A 27,056-nucleotide genomic window follows, 5' to 3' on the forward strand; every position below is an offset into this window, starting at 1 on the left:
ATCAGAACACGGCTAACCCCCAACCAATCAGAACACAGCCAAACCCCTACCAATGAGAACACACCCCCACCCAATCAGAACACAGCCAAGCCCCCACCCAATCAAGTTCCACCCCCACTGGCAGTTAAAAGAAGGAAGCAGCTGCAATCTCCATTTCTCTGAGAAGCACAGAGCTGGAGACAGAAGCCTGAAGATGATGAATGAGACTTCATCGAAACGTTGCCTAGATACTTCAAATCTTACGCGGGAGAAAACCCGAACAACCAAAGATCTACATATATATATATGTATATATATACACATACACACACACACACACACACACACACACACACACAAGGCAGAGGGAAATTGTTTACTGCAATTGTGATGCATTCTGTTTGATTTAATTGATTTACAAGTAATAATGATAATTATATTTTTACCAGTTATATAAATAGAAAAGATAAAGGAAATAAGGATAACTTTAAGTACCATTTAATCACTGATTATAATTAATGTTTTTATATTAATAATTGCATTTACTGGGCAGATCATCTTGAACATCTAATTGATTTACTGTTTGGCTACTATATGGTTGTGTATGATCAAGAATATTGAAAAAATAATAGGGTTTGATAAAATAGTTATTTAGAAGAAACATCTTTCAAAGATAGTACTTTAGATCATCTATATATATTTAGTTATATAAGATTTAGATTAGAGTGACAGGATTAAATATTGTTTATTAGGAGTATTTTGAACCTATGTATAGATATTTAGTAACAATTAATAACAAAGGTTAGGTTATATATAAATTATATATATGATATCGAATTCAGATTTGAAAATATACTGGCTTAATATTACTGCTTATAAGAAACATCACCCCACTAAATATATACAGAGCTTAGATACTGAAGAGAGTGATAGATTAATTAATTAATTGAATTATTGATCAATTTTAATATATACTATTGACTTTTACCATTGAATGTTAATTTGGGACAACATAACCAATATATTAAAACAACAAAAACAAATTTTAAAAGAAATGACATCTACAACAACTACAACTACAACTCTGAAAACCAGAAGAAAGGCCACCTCGATGCTAACAACTATGTTGGCAATACCTTTGCCCACGGCACAAAAGACAATTGAAGAGACAAGACCATTGGAGAAACAAACCACCTCCTCGAATGTTAATATCCAAGCAATTCTGCTTACTCTACAAGAATCAATGTCGAAACTGCAAGAAACCATGATGAAAAACCACAATGAGACAAGAGCAGATATAAAAGAAGAGATGGGGAAACTAAAAGCAGAAATGAAGGCAGATATTTCCAATGTAGAAGAGAAAGTTGGAGTAATACAGCAGGCTTTGGAGAAAAATGAAGCAACAATAAAAGAGGTAGAGAAAAGAACAGAATGAACTGAAAGGAAACTGGAAATGGTAGATGAACAACTAAAGAATGTGAGCAAGGAAATGGAGGATTCCTTGATCTATTTAGAGATGGACCAAGCTGCTACACACTTGAGATTCCAGAATATATTGGAATTAGGGGAAGAAGACTTGGAACAAGTAATGGCAGAAACGTTGGTGGAACTATTGGAAAAGGACAAAGATGACATCTTGAGAGAGTTTGATGGCATCTACAGAGTTAGTACAAATTACGCAAGATGCCACAAATGCCCAAGAGAAATCCATATATGATTTGCGAGAAGGAATGTCCAGGACATTATATATAAGATATCAAGAGAAGAATCAATTATGTACAAAGGCAAAGAAGTCTTGGTACTCAAACAAATACCAAAAAGAGTAAGAAATCAAAGATGAGACTATAAATTTTTAGCGGCCCACTTAAATAAAAAAGGAATCATATTTAAATGGCTAATTCCAGAGGGGATGTTAGTTTTGTGGGAGGAAAGGAGAATTAAAATAGATACTATGGAAAAGGCCCAGGAATTTTATGACTGGTTGGTAGGCCTGGAAGAGCAGAGCAGTAAGGATGAATTGGTATCGAACTCCCAAGAAGATCAAGACCAACATACGAATAGATATGGAGTCTTAGGAAATCAAGGAAACAGTCAATCATGCCAGGGGAGAGTAGAAGATAGGATACACTGTCAGGCACAAAGAGAAACTGGAGTAGTTACAAGACAAAGAGTGAAACAAAACTAAATAATGGAAGAAGAAAGGAAAATATTGTCAATTAACATAAATGGTTTAAACTCTACGATAAAAAGGAAAAGGACAATAGCTAACTAATTAAGCAAAATGCTGACATAGTATGCCTACAAGAAACTCATATAAAGAAATCTGATGAAAGATATTTAGAATGCCTGAAATTAGGGAAGGTATTTACTGCACCAGCAGATGCTGGGAAAAAGAAAGGGATTGCAATGTATGTGAAAGTGGCTATGAAAGTACAGCTAATATGGCCGGACCCTGATGGAAGAACTCTGGTTTTGCAGATCTGGATTAATGCTATCCCAATCCTTTTAGTGGCAATCTATGCCCCAAATGGAGAGCAAAAAGAGTTTTTCAAGTATTTGCATGAAAAAATAGTAGGAATGGAAAAAAGAAAGATTTGTATCATAGGGGATTTTAATGCTATTGCTGATGATCAAAAAGACCACAGTATTGGGGGTAGGAACAGAAAAAGAGAGAGAGCTTCCCAAAACATGTATGGAAATGATGAGGGAGTTAAATTTGATTGATATATGGAGAAGGTTAAACCCTGAGAAAAAAACAGTTTACATTTTATTCAAATCCCCACCAAATATGGACACGAATTGACATGGCATGGATGAATGGGGAAATAGAAATGAAATAAAAGAGATTGAAATTTTACCTAATGAATGGGCAGACCACAATCCAATTCAAATAATTTGGAAAGGTAGGAAAAAAACCAGGAAAAAGTGGACACTAAATACGCAGTTAATTAGAGAAAAAGAATATATGAACAAACTTCAGAAGGAATTAAATTATTTCTTAAAAGAAAATAACAATGGAGTAACTATGAAAGAAAATATTTGGGACACAATGAAGACAGTAATAAGAGGTATAACAATCTCTTATAATGCCAAGAGGAATAAAGAAAAATATGCTGAGCAAAATAAACTACAAGAAAAAATTAAAGAATTAGAAATTCAATTACAAAATACACCAAAGGATTCAAGACTACAAAACCAGATGACAATAACTAAACACAAATTGAATTCAATTGAACAAGAAAGAATGATTATAAACCTGAATTCAACTAGACAAACTTATTTTGAGCATGCTAATAATCCAGTGACATGGTTGTCCTATAGACTTAAAAAAGGCAATGAAAAAAGATTGATTTACCAATTAATAGATGGAAATGGAGATACACAACAGGGGATAGAACAGAAAAAAGAAATTGCCCACAAGTATTTTGAAGACATATAAAAAGGAAGAGGTCAATGAGGATAGGATAAGAAGCTATTTAGATAAAATGAAAGATAAAGTAATTGGGGAGGGATGAAAGAATTATTAAACAAAGATATTACTTGGTCTGAATTGAAAACAGCAATAGAGAACCAGAAAAATAGTAAATCTCCGAGACCAGATGGGATCCCAGGGGAATTATATAAGGCAATAGGTGAACTAATAGGACCCCTTATGCTGGAAGTTTTTAACAATGTCTTATTGACAGCCAGAATGCCGGATTCATGGAGGGGTGGATTGACACTGCTGATCCCAAAGGAAGACTTGGACCCCCGATATATACAAAACTACAGGGCAATTTCCTTGTTAAATACAGATTATAAAATATTCACTTCTATTGTTGCAAACAGATTAAAAAGAATTTTGAATGATTTTACTCATCAAGACCAAAATGGATTTCACCTGAATCAGGAATAATTTAAGAATAGTACTAGATGTCCTGGAATTTTATGAAGCCCACCCTGAAAAACAAATAGCCCTTATGTTTTTAGATGCACAGAAGGCCTTCGATAACCTGAATTGGCAATTTTTAATCCAAAGAATTTATGATATAAATTTAGGCACCAAATTCAAAAATAACTACTATTTATGATACACAACAGGCGAACATCACGATAAATGGGGAATATACCTGCCAAATTAAAATAGTGATTATAGTAACACTCTCACCTATAGTAATACTCTCACCCCTGCTCTTCATATTATCATTGGAAACATTATTAACATACATTAGACAAAATTCAGACATAAAAGGATTAAAGGTTAAGAAAGAAGAATATAAGCTGCAAGCGTTTGCAGATTTTTTTTTTTTTTGCATGATTTTTTTTATTGAAGAGCCAATTGAAAGAGGACAAAAACTGATGAACGAATTAGAACAATTTGGAGTAGTTGCAGGATTAAAAATTAATAGAAAGAAAACAAAATTAATGACTAAAAATCTAACAGGAAAACAGAAGTTAGAATTAGAAAAGGTCATGGGATTTCAAGTGATAACAAAAGTTAAATACTTGGGAATATGACTGACAGCACATTGCAAAACACTAAAGGAAAATAACTTTGGCATTAAAAGGAAAAGATACATCAATGTATTATGACAGCTGGAACTGCTGGTACGAATGGATGGAACAAAGATCGAGTAAACAACAAAGGGCAAAAGAAAATAGGTTATAATCTTAGTAGTGTATGTATATATATATACATTCGCACAAGGTGTAAGAGTATAGAGGGTACAAAATAAGGTTGAAAATAAGATCCAACAAACTGTCGAGGACGAAATAGCTTTTAATTGTCTCCTGGATTTTCTTTTTCACTTTTTCTTCTTTATTTCTTTTTTCTCTTTCACATTTATCTATGTGTTGTTTGTCTGTTTTAATTGTAAAATTAATAAAGTTTATTGTTTAAAAAGGAATTTAGCACAATATGATTTTTTTTAAATAAATAAATAAAACAATTTCATTGTGTGTACTACAGTCTGGCTACTCAGCAGGAACATTTTCAGAAAGTGTGGGGAAAGGATTTAAAAGAAGGAATTAAAATGGCAGAGCTAAGGAAAAAAGTAGTCAAGATGTTATTAGAAAAAGTGCCCAAATTAACAGGAATTAATTTATATGGTCGATATTCTTTATTTAGGAAACATGTTGTCAAAAACATGCAATCATATACTACAGTAGAGGAAACAGTGTTTTAATTAATGAACAGTTTAACGAACTATATTTTCCACTAACAAATTTAGCTATCAGTCTTTGCCTTCTCTGATCTCTTTTATTTCCCTTATAACTCCTTCAAGTGATCTTTCCATCTCTCTTGGCTGAGTATGCCTTTCAGTCAACACTTACCAGAAGTTATTCACTTTTGAATCTCACTGTTTGAATTTAATCGTTTCTTGTTTCTCAGTCATGTAACCAGATAGGTAATAGCCCAATATGTTGCAGAGATCAGTGGATGGGTAAATTAGGGCACCACAGATTATGAATGAGAGAGGGATTCATCCATTTCACAATTTCATGTGAAGTTATCTAACTTCTTCTTTTTAAACTACTGTACTACCAATAAATCATTCTTATTGTATGCAGCAGTCAGCTTATGTTCTTTGTGGATTGTTAAAATAATAATGATAATAATAATATATAATGGAAAAGGACACAAAAAAATGCTCAACAATGAAAATAAAGTGTTTAGATGCCCTATACTAGAAAAAATAGCATACAGAGTTATATGGAAATGCATCTGAATTTAAGGTGCATTTTTCATTTTAAAATATCTCAGAGTGATGATGTGGATATGGAGAAATTATACTTAAGACAGAAAAAAATCTGAGAAACTAAAAAGAAAATAAAAATGCTTTTTTATCCATCCCTATTACAAGCAGAGAGGAAAACAACTTTAAGAGATCTATTTGAAAAGGGCAAAGTTGATGTTACCTTTGTTGAAAGGTGTCAAAATGCCTTTCCTTTGAAGATTCGATTTTCCCGCTGAGAGAGCTCCGGTGCAAGGATATGGACAACTGCTTGAAAGCTGGATCTTTTTATTTTTCAGGAAGGCGAGGGACAGCAAGAAGTCTGCATTCCTGGACTAGGTAGCTTCGTGTGGTAAGCCCCTGGTTTTTTATACCCTTTTCTCCTTTTGTGTGTGAATGTTTGTATTTGTGCTTAATGTGTCAAATCCTGTTTGAATTTTGTCTTTATTCCTGCTGGAGGGCAAACTCCGTGGGGTGCGGAAAGCAAACTCTGTGGGGTGGTTAGATTGTATTATGTGTTTTTTTTTTCCTAATCTCTTTTAGATTTATAATGGATTTTCATATTTGTCTGGTGGCAATCTCCTTTCTGTCTCTTTTGTAATTTATATTTTTTGTGTGTCTTTTGTCTGTTTGTTTTGCTTATTTGGTATGTCCTGTGTTCGTAAGGGTTTCCTTTTCTTATTTGTCTAGTTTTCTCTATAGCTTTTATCTATAGGGATTCTTTAATACCTTTTATTTGATTCCTTTTCCTATGTAAGTTTGTTTTATGGCTGGCCTGATATTCCCCTTTGGCTTTTCCTGTTTGAGTGACACTACTGTCTTCGTGAAGTCCCCTTTCCACATCTTCAAAGTTCACAATTTTATCCTATATTTTGTTGTAGCCATTGCTCATACTAACTTGGCCACAGTTAAGAACCTAACATTTCTGTTAGCATGAGGCCAGATCTGTCAGATTCCTTCTTAATTTCTTAGACAAGCTTAAGTACTTGAAAGTAGACAGGGAATCAAATATTTTATTGTCTAAATTTTTCCTACAATGTGAATTCTCAACTTTTCATGTTTACAATAATTAATGGCTTAAATTAAAGTTCTCAGAATCCATTATCAAAGAGTAAGAAAAACTATTTCTCTATGTCATTTTAATCCTGGTTAAGATTTAAATCTTAATTTAAATTTAATTCAGTTTTGGTTACATTCAATAAAAGTTTCATGACATGAAAATATAAATAAATAAGCTATCCATATTATTATAGTAAATAATATGAGTTTTACATTCTGAATATGAATACACAGAGAGAGAGAGAGAGAGACATACAGTGACAAGATTAGATTGTTTAGATTAGCCAAACTTTTTTTAAAAAATAGTCTGATGACTAAACATAAAAACTAGCCAATAAAAAAGGAAGAGAAAAGGCATTAAAATATTTAAACATTAAAAAAGACTAAAAAGCAACTCTAAGGCGGAGGGGAGATAGATAAAAAACAAAAAGGAAACTAAAAACTACTATGACATGTGAATGAAAAATATTGAACATGCAGTAAAATAACTACTGACAGTCTATCTCCCATTAAAATAAATAAATAAAAAATATGAAGAATATTTTTTGTTGAGAATGGTGACTGCTTTTCATAAACAAAGTTGAATTTTAATAACATTTCTTTATGGATAACCAACTTTCTATGGGACTTTATTATTTTGCCATAATACGGTAGAGATAAATTATCTCTGGGAGAAAATATCTATAAATTCTTCATAATATAGTGAAAATATGTCAACATCATTGTCATTTAGAAGTTACCGTTTTTTTAAAGATCCTAGCTTCTCTAGCTGTCTCGATATGAAACCACAATCCTAGGTTTACAAAGAGCATTTTCAATTGTGTTCTGTTGACTGACCCTCAGACATTTCATGCTCTTTGTGAATAATCCTACAAAACTGTTTTAAATGTAATTTCAATTTACCATAATAGCTTAGGAGGTGTCACTAAAGTGATCATTGTAGTACATGACTTTAGGCCTACCTACACAGATGGTAAGAGAAGTAACTTCTTTGGCATTATTTTCCATCATCAGGATCATCTTCATCACCATGAGAGTAATGGGGAAAACAATATGCAAAGCTCTCCGATTTTGACTCCAAAGTATTCCCTTGAACATAAGCTACAAGGTCAGCATATAGGAAATAGAAATTCTAGATAAATCAAATAATCATTGATTCTACATGTTAGATCAATTTTTCCCTTACTTCCGCTTATTCTAAGCATGTCTTTTGATTATGTACACATGATAACCTTTTATATATAAGCACAATATGCAAAATTAAATATGCAAAATTAAAGCCAGACATAGATTGCATACTTCGTTTATTTCAAGTAATGTAGAACACATGTCTAGTGCCTTGTCACTATCTTATCTTACCATTAGGGGGTTCAGCCCTGATCAACCCAAGTCAGAATGCCCTTCACTCTGCTTAGCATCTAGCTCTTTTTGACATGAACATCAAAGTTTAGAGAGATGGGTGGGACATAAACAATAAAACCTCCAAAGCTTCAGTTGATATTTGCTTGTTTTGCTCGCTAATAAAACTTAACACCCACACTCACAGGTGCAACCCACACACACACACACAACAGACACACAATGGACAGCTTGAAAGAGCCGGAAAGTTTAGAAGTTGTAAAAGAGAACAGGAATTTCTGATTATGACCTTTGAATCATTCCAACAGAAAATGCAAGATTTTCTCCCCTTCCTACTTTTTATTGTAGATTGATTTTACAGTTAACTTCCTTGGGTGTATCAAGTAAATTATTGACTGCGTTATGAACCCATTCATTATTCTTGATTCCTCTCACACTTAAATGAGCTTGAGGGTACTTCGATTGTAATTCCTTAATTGAAAATATTGTAATAATTTATAGTAATGCCAATGGCATAAACTACCCCTTTCTTTTTACCTGTCACAAATTCACCAAGTGAAACTTAGCTGATATTTGCCAACTATTACTGTTACTCTAAGCATCTCTTCACTTGCTCAATGTTCAGAAGTGTTATTCTATTTTCAAGTGACTTTCTCTTTCGTGAAAGTTTGGAACTTCCTTTCAAAAACTTTTAAAATTTTTGTTGCTGTTAAAAAACAAAAGTAGGCATCCTTTTACAATTGTAAAATAGTGACAAGAATGTCATGTTTCTGTTTTAATACAGTGCTGAAATCTGTTTCTTAGTTTGGCAAAACAAATCTTCTCTATAGATAGCAATTTCATTTCCACCTCATTCTCATGATGCATTCATATGTCTCTAGCATTAATAATTTAATCAATTAAAATTAATTAATAAATTGAAGGCCATTGAAAACAAGGCTGATGGTAGACAAGATGACTGGATGCCATCACTGAGGACATAAGCAGGAACTCAGAAGCAGTGACCAATGTAGTTTTGGCAAGATAATGTCCATTATGTCCTGAAGAGTGGAAGTGGCTGAATGATTGAGCATCAGCAACAAGATGAATTTTAATGGTATTTCTGACTGCCACCTCATCTTTTTGTATGGTTACGTTCTACTTTATGATCATAGGTTGACAAAAAAATCCTGCATGATTTTTTTTCCCTTAGCTATTGGACTGAAGCTCAAGAAACCAGAAAACATTAACACCAATAAAGAGAAGACTAAATGTTTAATGATAGAAGACTTTCATGTACTCTTAATCATGTTTCCAATTATATATGTTATTTAAAACATATATAATAAAAATAAATAAAAATAGACTCACTTGTGTCCCTTGGCCACCTCATAAAATAAGAATTATATACCCAAGAATTACTTTTCCATTCAATTAAATCACTGTGATTTTTAGAATGCATATAATATACTGTGCTTTATTAAGCTGATTTGCATCAGTTTTACATACTGTAAGAAAGAGCTGGTCAGTTATAAATTATAAATATGCTGAGCTTGCATATGTTAAAATTCCATTTAGGAACCGGAGAAAGTATGATATTCCCTCTTTCTTAGAACGTGATCCATTTGTATTAACAATTCTTTTGTTGGCAAATCTGTTGCTCATTGCTATTTTACCCAATGTTCTCAATGACAAATGCTGGTTTCAAGTGCAATTTTAACTTCTATTAACAGGACACAAAGTGCAATTAAGCATAGATACATTTCAAATAATTTTATTGGCATAGGGGTAGACCTTTAAAAAAAATCATTTCACATTCTAGAGTTTTGGTAAAAGCTCCATAAAGACCTTGCATTATCACAAAGCTATTAAAATAAAACAATCTTTTTGGAAGTACATCCATGACTTCAAAACTTCCACAGGTACAAGTATCATGTTTCAGAAACATAAATTTTCTACTGTTTATTTTTATTCCAGTCTTGATTACTTTCTTTCAGTATCCATTTTTATCTTGTCAATTTTCACATATTTTAGTTTGTTTTAACAGAGGCCAACAAAATCTACCAACTGCAAAAAAGAAGACATATAGAAAAAATAGAATTCTGGACTTGCTCTATCTTATAAGCTCTCCATCTGCATGCACCAATTCATTTTCATTCTTAATTTATCACACTATTTATACTGAGATCTCGCTTGACCTCTGCTGCTGGCTGGATTATGCATAAGGCCGTTCACAGATGCTCTAATGAAGAGAAGTATCCCAGAAAAGCCAGATTTAAAGCCTACTTGATATTATTCCACATTTTCCTTCTAATGTGTAACCTCTGTCCTTATATCCCATCTGCCTCTGCTTGGATCATTAGTCTTCTGCATAATGATTATTTTGAATTTATCTTCAAAGATATATATACATATATATATACCATAAATTCACACACATACACTCACTCTCTCTCTCTCTCTCTCTCTCTCTCTCTCTCACACACACACACACACACACACACACACACACACACACACCATTCTATCAAGGAGACTTAAAACCGCTTTTCCTTTTTTCAGATTTCATAGATTTATACCATATTGTTTGGCTTCACTATCTTTGGAAAAGCACAAGATCATGTTCTGGATATAAGCCTATATGAGTGGATTTCAAAGGATCCCCTTTCAATATCTGATAGACTATAGAAATTTGATAGACTATAGAAAGGGCTCAAGAATGCTGCTTTGACTCCAGATATGATGCATCACAAAGAGTAACTATGACACTACTACTTGTTCATGTTAACAAAACAGCCCATTGGTACAGATTTTTGGAATGGCTCGATTACTTTAAAAAGGCAGAATTGCAAACAGGACAAGAATGGAACAGGGAGGGTGTACCATCATATCAAATCCTATATTCGAACGAGTCCCTGGACTTCTACCCCTTATGGCATCTGTGTCAAACTACATCCTGCTTGCTCTAATCAGATTTCTGTGCTCTGTCAAAGATAATAGCATAGGGCTATGCAACAGAATGAAGATGTGCTTAACATGAAGCAAGTATCATGAGGAGACTGCCTGCTGTGCTAAATCATAGTAATTGCTGTGCCTAACTTTGAAGATTTCTCCCTGCCCCTCTAAGCATTCCCTTCTTATACATTCCATATGCTACATTCAGCAGAGCAAAGTTTCTCAACCTGATCAACTGTAAGATCCATGAACTTCAGCTCCCAGAATTCCCTATTTCAGCATCTTAGATTTGCTAAGATTGATAAATACTGAGGTAGAGATTTGGAATGGAGGGGTGGGGTTAGGGAGGATAAAATGGGAGGGACAATGTTACTTTGGTCTTGAGGATTGGCTCAGTGCTTCTTCTATTAACTTCTTCACTTTATTATGGAAGAGGAAAAGGGAAAGGAAATTCCTACTCAATAAAGGATTGTTATCTCTACATTTGTATATAAGCCTAGATATAAGATAATAAGTACTAAGGAGCCTGGATGGGCCTAGGATAGCTAGGCTGCCTGGTCCATGCAGATAGCTGTCCATCCTGGGAGCAGAATGTGATTGGAAAGGAATAGAATTTTTCAAGGTCCCTCAAGAACTGATTTTGCCATCAGGCTTGTGGATTAACAAATTAAGAGTTGGAAGGGATCTTATAGATCATCGAGTCCAATCCCCCCACCCAAGCAGGAGACCCTACACCATTTCTGACAGGTGGCAGTCCAATCTCTTCTTGAAAACTTCCAGTGGTGAAGCTCCTTCAACTTCTGAAGGTAAGTTGTTCCATTGGTTCATTGTTCTCACTGTCAGAAAATTTCTCCTTATTTCCAGGCTGAATTTCTCCTTGTTCAGTTTCCATACATTATTCCTTGTCTAAAGCCTTCAGGTGCTTTAGAAAATAGCTTGACCCCTTCCTCTCTGTGGCAGCCCCTCAAATATTGGAACATTGCTATCATGTGTTCCCTGGTCCTTCTCTTCACTAGACTAGACATGCCCAGTTCCTGCAACTGTTGATTGTATGTTTTAGCCTCCAGTCTCCTAATCATCTTGGTTGCTCTTCTCTGCACTCTTTCTTGAATCTCAACATCTTTTTTGCCTGGAGATGGACAATCTTATGAGGTAACTCATATTGTACCTCAATAACTCCATTATTATTAACATCCCTCCATCTATTATTTCCTTTTCTTGCTTAGTTCTCTTTTTATAGTTTTTAAAGTTCTTAATAATTAATATATAATTATTTTAGGTAAATATTGTTTTATATTTATTGTTTTTTTTAAGATTGTTGAAGGTTATCCAGAGTAACTTTCTATGAGATGGGTGGCTAAATAAATAAATAGATAAGGTTCTGCATACAAATGTTTGCTATCAGGATGGCAATTTTTTAAAGTAGTCCATGTGAATGCACGGCACAGAATCTTTTAAAATAAATTAAAATCCTTCATGTCAAATCATTGTGTGAGAGAATGTAGAGACTTTTGATACTCAGCCTTCAATCATTTCTCTGCCAAATATAACTCACTTATAGAAATCTTGAAAAAGGGGGAACCAAGCATTTTTGAAATCTTTTGTGTATTCTAACTTAGAACAAGATATAGACGAGTCTCTTTTTTCTTTTGTTCCCCCCACACATCATGTTTGAGGGCTTATCCATGATGTTACATGGATAAGGCCTTACCCCTTAGGAAGTATTTTCTTCTTGTCCTTAAATCACAAGAAATGTACGTCAACAAAAATGAGATGCTACCACATCTGAATTTTACTGCATCTCAGATACAATTATTTTTATTGCAGGACAATGATTGGTGGATTCTCTGACATTCTTTCCCCTGCTACTCAGCCTCACTTAATGGAAGGAAAACTAACCACCAACATTGCTGCTGAACATGTGGTAGGACATGGCTGGAGGAATACCAGGAGCGTTTTCCTGCTTCACTCAGTCCTCCTTCTTATGTACCATTAGTCAGGCAGAGTGGATATTTTTCAGGTATGATTGTTACAGGTCTAAGGATCTCATTGGATTGGAGATTGCTATTCCCATTATCACATCTCCCCACTCCAATCTCCCAAACAAAATTATCTTCAGACAAATCTATCAGTCACTTATTTTTTTCATAGTTTTATTCATTTATTCATAGTCATGGGAAACTGATATACCTATGGAGAAATCCAGGGCACTGGGAATTCTTTGCTTCAATAATCAAGAAGACCTGCTAGACCAAGAGATATCAGGAGAGTTCTTTCTCTCACACATATGCATATTTACACAGAGCTGTTGCACAGTGGGAGAGGCTACATTTTAAGGAATGAAAGGCTTTCATGAAAGAATCATTCTCCTCTTCATTTTGCATTGTCCCCAATTGGATTACCTTCCATTCCATTGTAGTTAATCATTTAATTTTCCTTTCCATTGTCACCACACACTGAAAGCCCATTTCTTCCACAACCTCCTTTTTCTCTTCTCCTCTATGTTTTACTATGGTAGTAAATAACAAGGGTGTATAAATGTCAAGTGCCTATAAAAAAAGAATATTTGTAGCTCAGTGTTGAACCATGTGATCCTTGGTACTCTCTGAGTTTGGTTGTTTTCTTAAAGATGTTTCATTACTAAACTAACTAGTAAGCTCAGAGAGAACTGAGGACCCTACAAATGTCAAGTGTTCAGCTAGATTGCTATTCCCATTGTCATATCTCCCTAACCCAACCCCCAAATGAATCTATCTTCAACCAAATCTATCAGTCACTTATTTATTCATAGTTTTATTCACTTATTCATAGCCTTGGAAATATTCCTATGGCCCAAGGTCACCCAGCCTTTCATGTAAAAGGGTGAAGTAAAATTCATGTTCTCATATTTTTTTAATGTGATGCCTTAACTACTACACCAGATTTTTGCATATGTTAATAATACTAAAAAAATGAATGGGGAAATTTGGTCTAAAGCAACTAATTGCCCATTTTATATGTAGATTAACTCCTGTTGTGAGGGGCAGATCCTTTCTATTCTATCTATCTATCTATCTATCTATCTATCTATCTATCTATCTATCTATCTATCTATCATCTAAATATAAGCAGACAAAAGAAAATATTTGGGTTAGCTATCTGGAATCCTTTATAAAATAACAATGGGTTAGGAAGAAGTACGATCACAGAAGACTTAACAATTGCTGGATGGGTCTCTACCTTGTATATGTCATTCACAGACAAATCACCAATCAAAGTGTCCTAGATTGTCCCCAACCCTTTTTTCTGACACAAATAGTAGGAAAGCCTACTTTCATACTTCTACAATAGGGTAGAGATGAGACAGAAATGACTTCATTACGGTTATTGTACAGTAAATAGAAATGCATTTTCATTTTCAGTCCATGGAAAGTGGAATGTAAGGAAAAGTTTAAGAAACTAATAAACATACAGATTTAATGTAATTTTTTTAAAAGGTTGCTTTATTTTTTGCAATTGGAATTGTGTTTACTGTTGAATATTTAACATGTAAGGAATTTAGATTTTGCTAAGTAGCTTTGGATGGGAAGCATCAGGAACAAAAGAAAATTATGAAAATATAATATCTCTGCTATTAACAACTAAAAACTCAGAACAGATGGTGTTATCTGAGAAGGAGAATTCCCACTGTTTCACTGCAGGCCAATAGAAAACCCCAAGAATATTTATATTCAAAATAATTTAAAAAAATAACCATCTAATGTAGTTTTGTCAAAGCCCTAGTATTTTTAAGATTTATTACATTTGAAATATTTAGCTTTGCTTTAAACTAATATGTCAGCTTAGATTTTTCTGTAAATTCAAGAACAATATTTGAAATATAGTTTAAATTAGATGGGGATAAATCATTTTATTTTAGTTCATGTTTGGAAAAATATTTTTAAAGTAAACTTATTTAATATATTATTTTATATTAGTTTAATATGCTATGAACAGCAAAGAGGAAATTAATATGAAGAAAACCATATATGAAGAAATATATATAGGAAACTGTATATTTAGAAAACTGTACAAAAAGGAACAAATACAAAAACCTTTATAAATCTTGGACTTCCGGTTTGAGCTTCTTCGGCAACAGACCGAAGCCTTGTCTCTGCGAGGTCAGAAATGGCCACCACAAAGAAGAACTCGACCGGAAAAGAATGTGCAGGAGGAAGATAAGAGGAGAAAGTTTTGGTTGACTGGGTCAAACAGCAAAAGCAACAAATAAGGTACCCTGGAATTGAAACTATTAAGAAAAAACAATAATGTTGTTCCCTAAGAAGATTTTTAAGCTGCAAAGGAGAGAGAAAAGGGAAAAGATTTGGTTTTTTTTTCTCCTTTTCCTATACTGACAGCTAAGAGACTTAAGCAAGAAATTGGAAAAAAATCTGGAAAAAAAGAACTGCTTCCCTGGCCAGCGGAGAGAGCCCGAAGCCACCTGTCCTTTCCACCCCGTGCCCAGCCCGTCCCTGTCCCCACACATCTCCAAATGTGCTGGCAGCTCCAAATGCTGCAGCAGAATGGGCATCAGGAGAGGCGCTGACTCAGCGGGGCTCAGCTCAGAGGAGGACACGGTGCAGGCCGTCGCCTTGCCTCCCTGTCCATGGATGGGTGGGTGCTATCACTGCCTCAGGTGCCCTCTCCCAGTGGCCCCTTCGGGTTTGGGCTGGCAGGACTTTGGAAGGAAGCCAAGCTTGGGTCGGCCTGGCTCTTTCGCTTGGCAGGCGGGCGCACACCCACGGCTTGCTTTCCCAGCTCTGCCCAGCCCACATGGCTCTGGTGTGGCCCTGACGGGATGAACAGAGGGTTCAATGGGGAGACGCTCGCTGCCTTGGCGAGAGCTCTGCTGCCAGACAGGAGGGCCCGCCTGTCAGCTACACTGGGCACCCCAGGTGAAGCTCTTCATGCTCTGCCCGGTGCCAGGCAAGGATGGCGGCTGGGCACTTCTCCCAGGGTGGGCTGATCCTGTGCTGCAACCCTGGGAGATTTGTCTCCCCATGTGAGGTTGGGCTGCCCTCTCGGGCAGGGGAGGCTTTATTGTACCGGTAGTAGGGTGTCATTTTTAAAAGAATTGGCTTTGCCTTTGAAGGCGAAGGGAAGGCGGTGACAGGAGCGCCTGAAGTTGAGTGTCTTCACTGGGCTCCGGTTGCAGGGAGAAGCCCTGGCTGGCTGTGTGTGGCTGTGCCAAATGCCGCAGCATTGCTCTAACACCACAGCAGCAAGGGAGAAGGGAAAGCAATGGTGGAGGAAGGTCTCCTGATATGAAGTGCCCTACCAATGCCAAAGTCAACACAGGCAGCACCATATCCGGGTATGCAACAAAAGTACTTCCTAACAGCAAGCCCCCCTGCCAGTCCCCCCCATTTCGCATGTTTAATATAGGCCTTAATTTGGGGGGAGGGGCTTAATTTGATTTTATGCCGATAAAACATGCTGTGCCTTCCTATTGGTGGAGGCCATATTGTTGGAGAAACATGGTATATATATATATATATATATATATATATATATATATATATATATATATATATATATATGTATATATCTGAGTTCTCATGGGTATTAGAACACAGCCAAGCCCCCACCCAATCAAGTCCCACCCCACTGGCAGTTGGAAGGAAGAAGCAGCTGCAATCTCACATCACTCCGAGAAGCAAGAGCCGAAGACAGAGGCCTGATGATGATGAATGAGACTTCATCGAAACGTTGCCTAGATACTTTGAATCTTACGCGGGAGAAAACCCGAACAACCAAAGATCCATATATATATATATATATATATATATATATATGTGTGTGTGTGTGTGTGTGTGTGTGTGTGTGTGTGTGTGTGTTTTCTTAAGTTTTCATGGGTACTTACATGTATGGTATTCAGCTTATATATATAATGTTATTCAGCTTTTTTCGGGTATTTTCCCACGTCATTGTAGTTGTGCTTTTAAAGTTGTAGCAACGTTTTGGTAGAATCTCATCTGCCATCATCAGGCTTCTGTATTGTATACAGAATATTCTGTATTGTATACAATACAGAAGCCTGATGATGATGTATACAATAGATGATATATATACAATATTATATATTGTATATGATATATAATATATGATGATATATACAATATTCTATATTGTATACAATACAGAAGCCTGATTATGGTAGATGAGATTCTGCTGAAACTATGGGACTAGAATTTCACCAGATAAGTGGTGGCTGTTATTAAATGAGTCATCAAGTGACTGGATCCGATTTTACAACAATTTGTACTGTTGTCATGAAGCAAATCATGTGGTTGTTAATTGAATCATGTGGGCAGTAAGCAAATTTGGCTTCCCCAACTGACTTAGATTGTCATAAGCCTGCTGGAAAAGTTGCAATTCACAATTGCATGACTCCAGATGCTGCAAGAGTCATGAATGTGAGCCAGCTGCCAAGGGTAGTAGGGGTCGATGTTCCTCAAACAATAAAGTAAAGCTATAATTGATATGTGTACTTCTTTCTTATGTCCTGGTGTTCATAGAAGAATGAGGTGGTGCAGGAGTTAGAATGCAGTACTGCAGGATAACTCACTGCTCGCTCCAGGAATTTGATTCTGACCGGCTCAAGGTTGACTCAGCCTTCCATCCTTCCAAGGTCAGTAAAACAAGGACCCAGATTGTTTGGGGCAATATGCTGGCTCTGTAAACCACTTAGAGAAGGCTGTAAAGCATCGTGAAGCAGTATATAAGTCTAAGTGCTAATGGTATTGATGATGATGATTTGCAGTCAGGCAAGAAGGGGGATGCTTGGAACTTTCATGAAGTTTAGCTTTTTGAGATATAATATCATACACTGTGATGGTCTGCCAAATGTTTGTCAAATTTCAGATAGCAAGAAAAAAAATGTGTCTCATATGGCAGATGGGAAGAAAAAACATTCAATATAAGATGAAAAGGAAGAAAATATCCATATATTTCAACAATAAAATGCAATAGATCCTGATAGGTTTCAGACATCTGAAAGAATGTTTCAAAATGTGTGGGACCTAATCAGCTGTTTCTTGTAGTTTGGGAGGCTTCCTCTTTCCTGTTTTCTTTCCTACTTAAAAAAGAAGGTGAAGCAAATGCTATTTCCAGGTGGGATATGATGGCTGTCAAGGATTCAAGAAATATTGCTGAACTAGACTGACAGCTTCCCTTGAGCTTAGTTTCTTAATGATGTTGCTACATGCAATAAGATTTGTGAGCAGCCTAACATAACAAGAGTAAATCTTTTTAGCCACAATACAAGATGAATGAAAAAGTGTGTGAATGGAAAAGAACTACAACCTTCGGTTACAGTGTAAAATGGATAGAATAAACTCTATATGTCTTGTTGATATAGTTACCAAGTCTCAGTCTGGAGTCTAGTGGTACCTAAGTTGATTTAATTTAATAGTCTGGATGCATTGTTCCAGAACCATCCAGAAACAGAATTTGATTTTCTTTCAGATTTTGTGTTTCTTTCTATTTCTTTCTCTTCTTCTCAGTCTCTATGCATGTGTGAACTTTAAGAGAGAGAAAGTATTCAAAGTTTGCTATACTGACCATCTGTTTAACATCAGGTTGTGATGTTTTGCAGGGAATCCATTGATCTGTTTTCTGCATACACAGAAACAGTATCTAATATACAGCAGAAAACAATTCAGGGAAAACAGGTTGATCAGACAGTCTCTGTAAATAAAAAGGCTGCGAGCTAGCAGGAAGAAAGATTAGTGACAGTGTAATTTTTAAAATGAAAAATGAAGATAAATTAAAGCAAAAGGAATTGTTTTGAGATTTTGCCAGAAAGAACTTCATTAATTGTATCAGAAACCTGAAAAATGAATTTAGAATCAAATTCAAAGCATATACCTGAAAAGCTAAATAATGTTATATAAGTAGTCCTCAAAATATAACCATCCATTCGGTGACCATTCAAATTAGGATGGTGGTGAACAAAGGCATTTACAGTCAGTACTCAAAAAAAATTTATAGCACCCCTAAAGGCATCTGAACAAACTTCAGTTGCTTGGCAAGTAACTCACATTTAGGACCAATTGCAAAACACTGGAGTTATGTGACTACAATTTGTTACCTTCTGTTCTGACCCAAACCCTTTTCCAATAAAACCAACAATAACCAAAGAAAACAGAAGCCTTTTAATGAGTCTTATGAATCCCTGGTTAAAAGTCTGCTGCAAACTAATTAACCTTGTTAAGCATAAACCTCACCAAAACTGTGCGAGACTGCCAAGAATCACAGATAAGAAATATTTCACAACACAAGAGTCTTCAAGTACCAACTTAAGATACTGTAATGTCCACGAGGCTGAGTTTCAAAATATCTTTGCTTCCTACAAAGAACGTTTGCTTCACAGCTGGCTTTTATCTTCTTAAAGGAGGGGCCATTACCTTGCAGTCTTACTTCCGAGTTGCCCATGCTGTTGCAGCTGCTCTTTCCTGCAAGCAATCCTGCATGCACGTGCACTTGGCACAGGCTCCTCAGGAACCTCCTCATCTCTGCTGCCAGCCCCTACAATCTCTGAAGGCAGCAGTCCACTCCCTAATGGTCCTGGCCCCTCATCTGAGTCCTTGCTCTCCTCAACCATCTGCACCTGCTGCTGGCTAACCACAACACCTTCCCTGTCAGCTTCCCCCAGGCAAACTCATGAGGAAGCCTAGCAAACTCACCAGTATGGTTGTAAGTTGTGGAATAATTAAGTTGTGGGATAATTAAATTATGGGAAATGTGCAGTGATACATTGAATATCATCAAGCATAATCCAGAAATTAGAGATGAACCAAATATATCTATATGATATATGATAATAGAAAGTACTGTAGCTGGCTGTTTTTGTGGCACTGGGACATTTTTAAGCCAACTTTAGCTGCAAATTTACTCCCCATGATCATTTGACATTTGTGACAGCGTTAATTCTAATTTAATGAAAGAATATAAGATATGAATTGAAAGCAATCTGAATTATAAGGCTACGCTTCTTCACTTCCTTATGGCTCTTAACGTGAACAAAAATTCCATGTAAGATTCATCAGAAATTTGTTAAATTCTACTTAACAAAAATGGAAAACAGAAAATCAGAATTAGCTTTAAGGTTAGGGTTTGACAGTAGTTCCATTCCTTTCTATTATCATGAGCCTGTAGTACAATATTGTCAAAATAGTGTATAAATCAGTCTATAACAAAAAGAGCTAAACAGAATATAGGTTTCTAGCAGCAAATATTCTTTGTCTCTTTTGGTGAGGATGAAAGTAAAACTTTATTTGTATACAGGAACTCAATTCAACCTAAAACCAAGGGCCTTCCAGAAATGAGAAGCTAGATAAGGCATCAGTAAGGACATCTTAAATATTGGCTTACAGAAGAATTTTGTTTCCAAATATTAATATCCTGTACCAGAAGAGCAAATGCTGTTAATGTTTACATAAACACAGACTTCAAAACACATTTAATGTTGAAGTTCATTTTAATTATTTGTTTCATTCATTTTTTTTTCAACCAGACTCTCACCCCTAACATTCAGTCTATAGCTATTTGGCTTTGCTTCTGTACAAGAATGCTGAAGCAAATGGTAGTCTGTAAATCACCTCAGCTGATCTTGTAAAACTAAGAAAGTAATATCTGATTAGTCCTTGGGTAGGAGATACGAAAGACCAATGACAAATTATTTGCATAACATTTAAAGGATATTTTACTTTTTCTGCATAGAATAGCAGACATTATTCTTCTGTAGGATAGAACCAGGGACTTTCTGGTTCTCTTTCTTCCATGAACTATTGTTTTGTATGAGGAAAATGTTCCCCTTGTTAACAGATATTTCAGAAAGGTCTAAGCCCATACAAAACAATAGAAAAGTAATAAAAAATATGCAATTCTGCTAATGGTCCCAAATGCCTGTCATTTTTAGAAATAGTTAGGACTGTCAATTTACCACAACTGAACTGTGTAATTTAAGCTGTGTAAACTGAAATGGAGAGCAGACTGTCACTCATTAACCTATAGTAATTTGTAAATGTTCTTCATTGTTAAAGCCATGCCTTAGTTTTCTGGAGAGCAACTCATACCAACAGTATGGCCTTGTAGGATAGTAATGATCCATTATAATGGAATAGTGTCCTTTTATGAGCACTAATTAGCAGACAACAATTACAGACAGATTAATTAGTAGATAATAAATGGAGGTCTCATTAAACATTTTCTTTTTAAGCCTATCAATCAGAGAAAACCTGATTTCCATTGAATCCATAGAACTCATGCTTAAACTTCCATCCATGTCGTGAGGCAACAAAAGTTTTCCATTTACAAAATTAACATATAAAAAACAATGCCCAAAAGCATTCAATGATTTGGACTTAATTTGAATCAGGATTTACCAAAAGAAAAAGATGCTTATCTATACGTCTAAGAGATTCAATCTGTCTGAGCAGAAAGGGCTGAAAATATATTATCTGGATGCAATTACATGAAATACTGAAATTATTGCACTTATCTTCTATCATTCCTTCCTCAGTTTCCCTTTTTATTCATTATATAATATGTATACATAAATATAAATTTCTGGGGCTAAGAATATTAAGTAAACAAGAATGTGCTCAGTGATGGTTGAAATAGATTGTTATGCTAGGACTGAAAACACTTTTCTGTTTTCATTTTAACAAATGAAATAAACTCACAGAAGGCTAAATCTTTCTGTTTGCCTTTTAAAAGTATGCATCTTTAAAAATAATAATGTAAATTATTTGGAAAGGTTCTTGGTATTCTCTCAGCTTAGTTTTCTTCTTGCAGATATTTCATTTCTAGACAAAGCAACATCATCAGCACTCTGAAATAGAGGCCTCCAACCTTTTGGGCACCAGCGACTAGTTCTGTGGAGAGAGTTTTTCTGTGGACCAGAGGGGGTGTTGTTTCATGTGCTGCCTGCATTCCAGAGATGGGGCTTCACTGGTTTGCATGGCCTGATGCTGGTCCACAGATCAGGGGCTGGAGACCCCTGCTTTGGAAGAGAAAAGTGAGGTTTGTTGGCTATTTATATATAATAGCTTGTCCTTGCAGCCTGCAGTAAGCCAGAATTACAAGAAGCATATATAAACAATCTACAAAGGAGCTCCATGCAACTTCATTAAAAAGTGTTCGTCCCTTCCACTAATCATGGCATAACTGGCACAATCTATTTTTAAAAAAAGGTTAGGTATTCTATACATCAAAAACATCTCAAAAATCACCAACCTGTTACCACAAACTCCCTTGGCATCATTGTAGCCAACAAACAGCAAATCCCACTCAGAGCATTCTAAGTGAGCTTTCCTAAAGTGAACAGGCAAAAATATCACGGTGGTATTTTGCCTTGCATATGCAAAAGATTCTCTCTCTCCCCCCTCTCTCTCTCTCCCTCCCTCCCTCCCCCCTCTCTCTGTGTATGTGTCTGTCTGTCTCCCTCTCCCTCTCTCCCCCCATCTATCTTAATGTAGGTAACTAAAATAAAATCTCTTTGGCATAAATCAAGAAATAATGTATTAAGTATAATGGATTATATTAAATAATGTATTAATTACCCTTTAATTTTGCTGATAACATACTTCTACATAATCCCCATAATAATGTGCAGAGTTATTAGGAATCTAATCATCTATTAAGGGTGTTTTTGCATATGTGCATAAGTTTTCAGGAAATTGTCAATAAGATATAAAACTCCAAACAATTAGTACAAATTATAACTTAATCAAAAGATACTGTGTTCATGAAGTGATTCAAAAACTGAACAGGTTAGATTTAAAAACAGCTACTACATGATTTTTAAAGAAATATAATATATTTGAATTCAATATAATTGATCAGAAACTTTCTTGTCCAGCCTAAAATGAGCACAAAGATCTTAGAGGAAGAGTATGTATGCTTTATAATTTCAGCCTTGAGACTTAGCAGATTCAATTATTGGTCTCTGTAAATAGCTGAAGCAAAGAAAACAAAAATATAAACACAGTTCCCTGTAGAACTGCCCTATTACTTCAAGTCCAACTCCTTCAATTTACCTTGTTCTAAATCAAATACAGAAGATACACGAATCTAATCATCTGTCCCCTATTATGGATCATTTATTATATAAATACTTATTCCATAACTGGACCTGGGTATTCATAATCAGTGAACAATGTTTTATATACTGTAAGTAAGTAAATTTGAGTCTTAAAATGATTTCAACAAATGTAACAGGTAACCTTTTAGAGTTTAAGGGCCTAATTACCTCAGAGGACTGCATTTGCAGAACAAATATTGGTGGTATACCTGAATCCAGGTATAAAGGGAGTACAATGAAAAGCTTTTAACAATCATTGATTATTACAGGGATACCAGATCTGGATCATACATTCTGGATAACCATTCTATAGTAGAAGGTAAGAATAACTCATGTTTACAAATATTACCCAGGTTGGACTGATACTCTGCTATATATTGGGCTGCCATTAGAGATTACTCAGAAAGTTGGGGCAGAATGCAAAAGCCCATGACCAGCATCTATAATATATTACATTTACAAACCTTCCATTTATACAGTTTGCTCTATAAAGCCCCATACATCTTGGCACCAAGGTACCTGCAGAACCACCTTCTTCAGTTAAAATTGACTCACCCAAAAAGGATATCCTAGGGAACATTGCTGATGATCCTTCATTTCTATGGAATGAGGGCACTAAAGCAATGAGGCAGAGGTTTATTGTCATGACTCTTGTATTGCAAAACAGCTTTCCCTTGGAGATAAGACTTGCATAAGACTAATAATTATTGTTTTCTAAAAGTTGGATAAGTTGGAAACTTTACCAAGTCAGAATAGAACACTAATAAATGACACATTTTTTTCAGTTGCTCTTGTAAGCTTGATTATAAATCAGTGCAGGTCATTATAATGAATATAATTTTTGCTATTTATTTATTATTACATTTATCACATTAGATGCTTTATCATGTATGTTTTATGAATTTTGTATTATACACTATGGAGAATAATTTTGATTATAGCAGTGTAGAAATTTAACAAGTAAATAGACCTGATTTTTGCAACTGAGTAGTGAGAACCCTGGTTTAGCATGCAATCATATTGATATGGGCTTCTCAAACCCTTGACAAGTAGATAATAGTGTGGAAAATATGATTAGCTCAGATGATCACACATTCTTCCATCGGGAGGAATATAGCTAGGCATCACCCTCTCCATCAAATTATTGTTACAAGAAAATTAAGAAATCCTCACCTAGAAACTTTGGGTGCTAAAGTAAAAGTATCTCACTGTTGAGATTCTGTAACCTATCCACTTTCCCTTTAAGTAAAAATAATTAAATAAATGGACTTGCAATGCAGTAAGGCAAACCAAGCATTGGAACTGCTAGCTCCCCTTCTACAATATAAAGTACTACCAATCAGCACAAAGAAGTATTTCATACAAAGCAGAGGTGGTATTCAGCAGGTTCTGACCAGTTCTGGAGAACTGGTAGTGGAAATTTTGAGTAGTTCGGATAACTGGTAATGGAAATTTTGAGTAGTTCAGAGAACCGGCAAATACCACCTCTGACTGGATCCACCCCCATCTATTCTCTGCCCCCTGAGTCTCAGCTGATCGGCTGGATCTTCTGTTGTTGCCCTGCATAGAATGAAGCTGGAAAGCAGGTTAGTGGGGTGGGGAGGGAATGGGATTTTGCAGTAACCTACCTCCAGGAGTGGAGAGGGAATGGAGATTTTGCAGTATCCTTCCCATGCCATGCCACCAAGCCACAGCCACCAAGCCACGCCCACAGAACTGGTAGTAAAAAAATTTGAATCCCACCACTGATACAAAACATATCCATCCCCACCCTATGTTACCATTGCCAAACATGGATACTTACAGTAAAACATAAATAAAAATTGATCACCACAGAAATAAGAAAAACTGCTGAACAGAAGAGATAAAATCAGAAAGGAGACCATAAGAGAAAGAATTGGCATAAAAAACTAATCTTAAATTACATATAAAAACAACAAATACAATGGTGCTCATCTGGAGAGGATGTCCTGGGATTCCATGTCATAGAAGGCATATGCAAAAAAAAAAAAAAAAAGCAGAAGGTCAAAGAAAATAAGGCAGACCCAGAAGAAGATGGAGATACAATAGCAAGGACATATTAAAACAACATCAATTAACAATAGTTGAGGCTATCTGAAGAGCAGGAATGAGAACTTGTTATCTCCCTTGACACAAAGTGGAGGAGGAGGAGAATAGAGAATTAAATAAAACTTTGTGACAATAATGCCCATTGCTGCCACTTATTCTATTTTATTTATGTACAACCTAGCACATGTACCCAGAGAAACATCCAAACCCAGCCATAGTCTTGAGAAAGTAGAGCAAAACAGCTCCAACATGCCTTCTTTCTCTTCTGCTTTCATGGCCACACTCCAAATATTTTCATGTGATCCAGCAATCCTGTTTCTCTAGCCATTTATTTATATTCCTTTTTCTCCTACGTCACCTTCTTCCCCAATAGAATATTTTTCTCCATTCATACACCTCATTTCCATTCAACTTTTCTTACATGCTTGATTGGGATGAAAGGACTTTTCTTCTCTCAATGAAGAAAGCTAAGGAAAAGAGGAAGCTACCAATGGGAAAGTACAGGAATATAAATAATGTAATCGTTTATGTTCCTATAATGCAAACAAGCTAAATACACTACTAACATGGGCAGCATCCTGCCCACACACTTTTATCTTTCTTGGTGACTTCAATCTACCACATATTAACTGGACCCTAAACGAATGTACAACTGAACATGCAACCTTCTACAATGCAGTAACAAATCTGGGATTAGAACAACTAGTAACCAACAACACTAGGCTTAACAACTGCCTCAATCTCATCTTCTGCAATAGTTTGAATTCAATTTATGGAATACAAATTAAAGAACCCTTTTCCAACAGTGACCACAACATGATTGACTTTTGTCTCAACATACGTCCACACAAAAATCATCACGCTGACAAAATCCCCAATTATAACTTCAAAAAAGGCAACTATGATCTTATAATCAATGATCTATCTTCCCTTGATTGGCAATTTCTATTCACTGGATGCAATACTTTTGAAGACCATTACAACATATTCTTATTAAAAATCAAAAGAACCATCAAACTATATGTACCAATAACAACTCCCCAAACCAGGAAAAACAGATTATCCATGACAATAAGAAAGCTTCAATCCATAAAGAGATCACTTTGGCGAAAAAGCAAATCTGGTCACGTTGCCAACTTCAAAAGCCGATACAAAAAGCTATGCTACAAGTTAAAAACTGAATGCACTAATTATCACATTAAACAAGAGGAAAACCTTCTTGTGATGACCCATAATCTCTCAAAATAACCCAAAACCCAAAACATATTAAAGTCTGGTAAAGCCTTCAACTTAACTTCACTGTTTTATTCGGCACAGAAGTAAAGTCACAAAAGTCACAAAAGTAAATAATGAGGCAAACAGAAAACCAAAACAAACCGCATTGATGAGAGTTCCAAAGCAAGCCAAGATAAATAATTATAAACTCCAGGAAAATAACCGAGAAAAGTCCATGGGAAGAACACCAGCAAAGATAAGCCTCTTTCAAGGTAAACACTAATTGACTTCAGCAATTCTAACTGCACAGTTGCAAACTTATATACATAGCTCCGACCTGCAAGCCATGAGGAGGAACATGGTAATCTCCTCTTGAGTAGACCTTGCTTTTTCCTGATTCCCCTCCTCCCTGTGTGACCTAGGATGGATAGGGGATGGGCCTGGATCCTCCTCTGACTGTTCAGCCAGCCTCTGCCCTTCTCCAGCCTCCTCCACCATCTCTGGAGCCACACTCCCACTCCCTGTTGGCTGTTCCTCCTCTTCCTCAGACTCAGACTCCACCAGGGCATGAAACTTCTATGCACCAATTCCACCCATGCTTTCTACAATTTTGTGAACAA

The 27,056-nt window shown here is 35.7% G+C and overlaps 1 pseudogene; it reads left to right on the plus strand.

The window, feature by feature from the left end:
* Positions 1–1,432: 1,432 nt before the first annotated feature.
* LOC148127749 (uncharacterized) overlaps positions 1,433–27,056 on the plus strand; it is a 57,710-nt pseudogene continuing 32,086 nt past the window's right edge.

This window comes from Pseudonaja textilis, chromosome 1 (assembly GCF_049901715.1).
Source record: "Pseudonaja textilis isolate UNSWEBS1 chromosome 1, rPseTex1.2, whole genome shotgun sequence".
Taxonomy (NCBI): Eukaryota; Metazoa; Chordata; class Lepidosauria; order Squamata; family Elapidae; genus Pseudonaja; species Pseudonaja textilis.